We start from the raw sequence: 7,239 nt of genomic DNA, 5'->3' as shown, positions 1-7,239 counted from the left end.
GAAAGAAGAAATGAACAATAAATAATTAGGCATAAATTTTTTTCAATTTGCTAAAAGTCAAGGAATATAAGTTAAAGAGACTGTATTTTTCATCTGTCATATTAACAAAGAATTAAAGAGAGTAATATCCCTGTACTTTTCAGGACATGAGAAAACACACATACACATGCCCCTTTTAGTCTTTGGCCTAGTAATTCTCTAAGAATTTATACTAATGATGTTAAGAATAAAAGAGCAAATATGCATGTACAATGGTGTTTATCACATTTCTCTTTACAATAGGTATTAAAACAAGAAAGAGTTAAATTCAATAATATGGGATGGGTGGAACAAATTATAGCACACTAGTTATAATGAAGTGACAATCAGTCACTAAGAACATGATGAAAATTTTCATTATGAAATTGGAAATGATCTGCAAAATACCGTGTGACAAAGTCAAGTTACAAACCAACATGTAGAGTATGATCCACTTTGGGAAAAATATTTTATTTTTATTTATTGAAAATCTAAGTAAAATAAGATAGTATATTGTTAGTAGTTTTCGCAGGGTGGTCAGAGATAAATGATTTTTTAAAAACTTGAACTAGAGTAATAGTTGGAAAGTTCAAGTTTTGCTTTTGGTAAATAGGTAAGAATGGTGTGTGATGATTATATCAATGTCAGATTTTTGAAGTTTTATAATAAAGTTACTAAAATCTAAATGAATTTTACTGATAAAAGCTAAGTTTTAAAGTTAGCATGTACATATTTAAGCTTAGTCTTATATGAATTACCATTTTAATTAATTAAATCAAAATTTAAGACTTTATGCTCAGTTTTTTAAGTTAGAATATCTTTCAGTGCCTAGTGAACATAGAAAGTGCTAGGGAAGTGTTTTGTTTGAGAGAATACATCATAACCTCTAATCAGGAAAGGAACAATTTGTCCCACGCTTCCCAAAGTGGTACAAATTGCCTTAGTTCTTAGAAGAGAAAAATGGCTTCACAGTCAGATATTTTTGAGCAAGTCTTTTGTTAATATACATATGTCATTTTAGAAGAAAAGAACCTAGTAATGGGCCAAGTACAGTGCTAGCTTCCCAATATGTGCCATTAAAATGTTTATGAGAATGAAAGAAGGGAGTATTCTTGCTTCTGTTTACCAGAGGACATATAAGTATGACTCCCAAGCATCTAAAGAGACAGATTTTAAGTAAGACAGGAATCTGTATTCAAAATAGTCACTCCCAGATGATTCTATCTCCCAGGTCACACTCTGAAAATTACCATACTGCACCATGTTAAAATGTATACATATATTTACTTCCAGTCTCTTTAGCATTCATATTGTTTCACATAGAAAAAGCTGCCATTAGATTTGAGTAAATAGCATTTCTTTTCTTTGGCTTTTAATTTTGATATTGCTATCTTTATGCTTATATGTTCTCATAAAACTCCATAATTGTTTCCATGCTTGTGACCTGCATTAATTGCTACAAGGTCTGAATTTTCATTTACTCACTGTATATTTCTGGTGCACATACACACATATATGTAATAAGCAATGAAGAAAAAAATCCCTAGTGTTTAATCTTATCTATTCTTAATATTTAATTTCTATCATAGTTATAATTCTAAAGGGGCCATCAGTCAAAGGTCATTCAGCTTACATGTGATCAAGCAGTTGGAATCAATCTATCTGCTTCCAAAATGTTTCTGCTTTCCACTACATGAGATTTTTGTGTGTGTGTGTGTGCGCGCGTGCACGCGCTTGCTTTCCTTGTAGTAGATAACTTGGTTTTTGTACCCACTGGGGCTGTCACTCACTTGTTGAAAGAAAATTAATAGAAAATGTTTGTCCATTCATTTCTACTTTAAAAATCTTTTCATGAATTTGATGTACCAGACTACATTCAGAGCATTTTAAATTTATATAACAAAAGATTACATGTATTTTCTTTTTATTAAGTCATAAAGACAGTAAGAATATTAACTATTAAATATAAGGAAATCGGCATTTGGTGATTTTTAGTATAAATTCATTTTATTATAATAAAAATAGAACAAAATGCTAATAAAAGGATTTGTATAGGCTTTTAATTTTTTAATTTATTTAACATGCTTACCAGTTTAAATAAATGCTGTGTTTATATTTTGTTTAATGTAAATGTGTTTGATTTGAGGTGGAATATTACATAAAGAGCAGAAAAATGAAGAGCCTATATTCTTTAGGGAAGGCCTCACTGTTTTAAGGTATCAGATAAATTTAAAGAGGTATAAATTAAAAAGAGGTATAGTGTGTAATTTAGCAGGTGAGAATGTTTGATCTGACATCTTCAACTTTGTGTCAGAATCATTTAAAGGTACCTTACTAAATGGGAATTGATCACAACATTGTTCTGATGGAATATTTTGGATACCCTGAGTAGCCTTTTCATATGTGTAAGTTCTAATGGCTAAATATAGAACTATGGGAAATTTCCCAGTGTTCTAATAAATCTTTCCAAAAAACTTTGTCCTGTCTGATATTTCCAATCAAATATACTTTTGGCCTAAGATATTGGACATTTAAATAATTGTGGGGAAAATGCTTTAAATTTAAATTTTAAGCCTATAGTAAGAGTTTAGGAGATGTATGGAGAATCACTTAGCTATTCCTAGTATATAATGCCACACTTTTTCCTCATCTTTCTTCATACCTCCATTCACTCCTTCCTGTCTCCCTGCCAGCTGCATACACAGTTCTTTTACCTTAATCGATGCAGACATTAGTATCTGATTTTCATTCTTATCATGTGTCACTGATTTAAATGTCAATATGAATGGCCTATCTAATGCTCTAGTCTAGACCCCCAATTATTTCATTTTGTTAAAACTTCAAACTCCTATTGCTTCCCACAGTAGCCCTTCATCCTATATCCATGTCACTTGTGCCTCCTCACGGAAATCACAATACCTTTTGTTTCCTATATTCATCTGGGTGTCCAAGTCAATAGTTGTCATTAACATTTCCACTTCTCATTCTCACCCTCCACACATTCTCAGTTTTCCTTATTCTTTCAGCTACATGTGCTTTTCTTTCTTCATGGACACTACCTACCTTAATTATGGCTCTCATATATGTTGCCTGGATTACTGTCAAAACCTCTGAACTAATTCCTCTGCCTTTCTTCTTGCTTTGCTTGCTTCCTACCCTCTTCCCAGTCTATTTTGCACATTTTCACTTACATAATTATTTTCCAAATGGACATAGGATATTATTACACCCATTCTAAAATCCTTGAATGACTTTCAATATCCTTACAGAGAAGATAAAACAATCTTCATCCTTATTTAGGTCAGTATTAAGCTAACACCAAACAGCCTCTTATATTTTGTGTTTCTGCCAGACTGAATTACTGGTATTTTCTTGTATTCACTGCTGTTTCACTCCTATATTCCTTTGGACTTGCCCCTCCACTTGCAAGAAATATCCTTTTCTAGAAGGGTAAACTTGTTATCTCTGAAACTCCTGTCCAGGGCATTATCTCCCTCCCATATAAACTCTTCCATGATGCCTTTTCTCCCACTCTTCAACAGAATTATGATTTCCTTGTAATATTTTGATTCCACATAAACACTCCCATTACATATACTACCCTCTATTTTCACTTACTAGTTTATATGTGTATTATAGGCACTGTTATTATAGGCATTATTAAATGATGATTCTCTTATTAATTATGAATTAGAACTGGGCATGGTGGCACATGCCTTAATCCCAGCCCTTCGGAGACTGAGGCAGGAGGATCACCATGAGTTTGAGGTCAGCCTGGTTTACACAGTGAGTTCAAGACCACCCTGAATTAGCTAGCAAGACCCTGTTTCAAAACAAAAAAACAAATCAAAAAACTGTACATGTCACAATAGTCTTACTTCAGTTTGTTCTTTTATCCTCAATTTTTAACACATAATAAACATGAGCTTTTTAAACTTTTACTGAGCTGAGCTGAATTGAAGGGAATCAAATCTTTGTAACAGCTTCTAACACACTGGTATACAGTAGCATGCCCTTATCCATGGGGAATATGTTCACACACCCTCAGTGGATGCCTGAAATTGAAGATAGACCTGAACACTACATATGCTGAGTTTTTCATAAACATATTAATGATAAACTTTAGTTCACAATATAATTAGGTACAGTTACAGATTACCAATAATAACAAGATAATAAGTATTATAATATATTGTAATAGAATGTCAAGAATCCTTACTCTTGTGCCTGGAGGCTATTATTAGGTAAAATAAGGGCCACTTGAATACAAGCCTGGTGATACTGTGAAGACCATCTGATAACTGAACTGGATATTAAGTGATTCATCGGTATGTACTGTCAACATGGATACACTGGACAAAGAAATGATTCATGTCCTAGAGGGATAGATCAGGACAGTTGAGAATTCGTGACACCACTCAGAACATCACACAATTTAAAATTTATGAACTGTTTATTTCTGAAAATTTCCTTTTAGTATCTTCAGATTGCTGCTGACCATGGGTAGACAAACTGGAAAGTGAATAAGGAGAATGGAACTAAGAGTGTACAGCTTGCCATCCTGGAAACTATGGTATTTAGCAGAGATATGTCCATGGGCAATTCAGTGGCAGTATGTATAACAGGAGCATGGTCTCTGGAACCAGACTGGATACATTTTAACTGGAGACCTGCTACTTACTATGTAAGCCTGAGCAAAGTATTCATTCCCTGCCTTGATTTTCCCTAATCAGGATAATCTCATTGGTTTTTTGCAGACTGAAAAGTGTTTTGAACTGTGTTGTCATACACACTACCCAAATATATTAGCTATTTTAGGTATAAAAGTCTTGAACTACTTTATAAAGGCTTACTAATTTTTAGCTACTAATTTGCTATTTAAATTTCTTTATTTCCAGGCATGGTGGCGCATTCTTGTAATCCTAGCACTCAGGAGGCTGAGGCAGGAGGAACTCTATGACTGAGGCCAGTCTGGGCTACATAGTGAATTCAAGACTAGCAAGGACTACATAGTGAGATTCTATCTCAAACCCCCAATAAATAAATAAATAAATAAATAAATAAATAAATAAATAGATAGATGGTAAAACTGCTTTAAAAACTATATACAACAGTCCAGTATCAATGGAAGTAAAGAAAGTTGACCACAATCCCCTAAATAAATTACGCACGCAAAATTTTCTAGAAATCCTATACTAAGAATGTCAAAATCTAGTTATTATAAGCATTTTGTCCATTTTGGTAATCTTCCTAATACTCAACTGGCATCAAGCTGAATAAAAACAATACTTAAATTTTTCCAATTTTTAGGTTCCAGTATTTCCAATGTTATAAATAATGCATTAATATGTTTATACATGATTTTCCTGAACTTAATCTCAGTGCTGGTATATTTTCTTATATTAGATCTAGAATATCTGTATAAGGATATAGACTTTAATGCAAATTATTTTATGGTATCATTGGATCATTGATAAATTTGTGAGAAATTATGACATTTTTATGGCATCTAAACCCTAAGGGAAGAAGGTTTTAGATGTTAGATTACATACTAGGATATAGTTCTGATAGAGAAATAAAAGAAGTAATGTGTGAACTTTGAATAAACTGAAAGAATAGTACCAGTCTTACCTACTGTACTACTTTGTCAAGTACATGACCCAAGAACTAAACTTCCACAATGATAGGGAAAATACCAGTAGCTTTGAGAGTCAAGATGTTAGTATGTTTGCCAGGACACACTTACTCATTTTCCCTAAATGTTTCTATTGAACAATTACCAAATACAAATCAAACACTTTTTTAAAAAAGGCCTGAAGGTAACAGGCTTGAGGTAAGCTTCAGTAACAATGTTAGTAATTAAATAAAAACCTGAAATAAGCAAAATTATGTTTATAGCACAGGTAAATCTACAGCGTAAGTGGACTATCTTAATGTTGGAAGTTCTTCACTCATTATACAACTTTCCCAGTATGCACAGTACTCACCAGATTAATTTTTTATTTAGTTACTGTGCTGATGGAAATATTTCTAAGTGAAAAAAAAAAAATGAAAACTATTTAGAATTCAACCATTCTGCCAAGGCAATGCTGATAATGCTGCCACCTAATGGTGAATCATGACAATACCAAACAGCGAAGGTAGGAGTTGCACTAACTTGTGGCTACAGGAATTCACTCAAATACAGCAATGAGATTTTGTTGCTTAATTGTACCATTGTTTTTACTGTCATATTTTACTGCATGAACTTTATATGAGTTTGATAAAATTCATATTATGCCAAATTGTGCAGAAGTGTTCACAACAGGACAGACTGTAAGTTTGGTCATTGGCTGGAGCATGGGAACTTAAATTTTGGGAGAGTTTTCACTTAGAATAGTTTATGCTGAACACCTGTATTCTTTTTTTTTTTTTTTTTTGGTACCGGGGATTGAACTCGGGACCTTGCGCTTGCAAGGCAGGCAGCAGAACCACTGAGCTAACCTTGGCCAACACCTGTGTTCTTACTGGGAGTACAGAATTTGAGTGTCATAAAGGGAGATTCTTACGATTGGTGGCAAATAAAAACCATAAGGAATGAAAAGAGTGTATGTATACATATCCTCCATAAAATGGTTTGTGTTTGTGGAATACATGAGAGGAAGATATTGGCAAGAGATTGATAAGGAAATAATTTGTTAAACTTTAGAGAATGCTACTTTTTCAGCTTTTCCTGCTCACCAGGCTTTTCAGGCCACTAAAGTGCCTTTATCCTAGCTTTTGGAATTTTCTATTTGCATGAGAGCAGGTAACTGGTTTGACTTATATGTGTGCATATATATGAATTATTAGTTTTGAGTACTGTGAAGAGTTAAATAGGATATGAAAATGTAATTGTGAATAAAATCTCTACTTACGAGTAGTGATACACGTTAGCTGTGAAGTATTCTTCTGAGATTTCTATTTTCACTCTTGCTTTTCTCAGTCCACTCTAATCCTTTTTAAAGATGGAGCAACATAAATATTCACTTAGAACAAGAAAAACAATGACAACCAATTGCAGAATTTGAAAGGATAAAAATACTGCAAACCTAAATTCAGAAAAAGAATATTTTTAATTAGCTGCCTGAACCATTACCTATATTTTTAGCTTTATAATTTTTTTATCATTTGAAAACAATTTTATAGCGCATTGTTTCTAGTGAGAATGATTTAGTATTCCATTTAAGCATAGTTATATTA

This window comes from Heterocephalus glaber, unplaced genomic scaffold (genome assembly GCF_053883595.1).
Source record: "Heterocephalus glaber isolate CG9 unplaced genomic scaffold, H.glaber_assembly_v1.0 deba00001553, whole genome shotgun sequence".
NCBI classification, from domain to species: Eukaryota; Metazoa; Chordata; class Mammalia; order Rodentia; family Bathyergidae; genus Heterocephalus; species Heterocephalus glaber.
Note: the sequence above shows the minus strand (reverse complement) of the source record.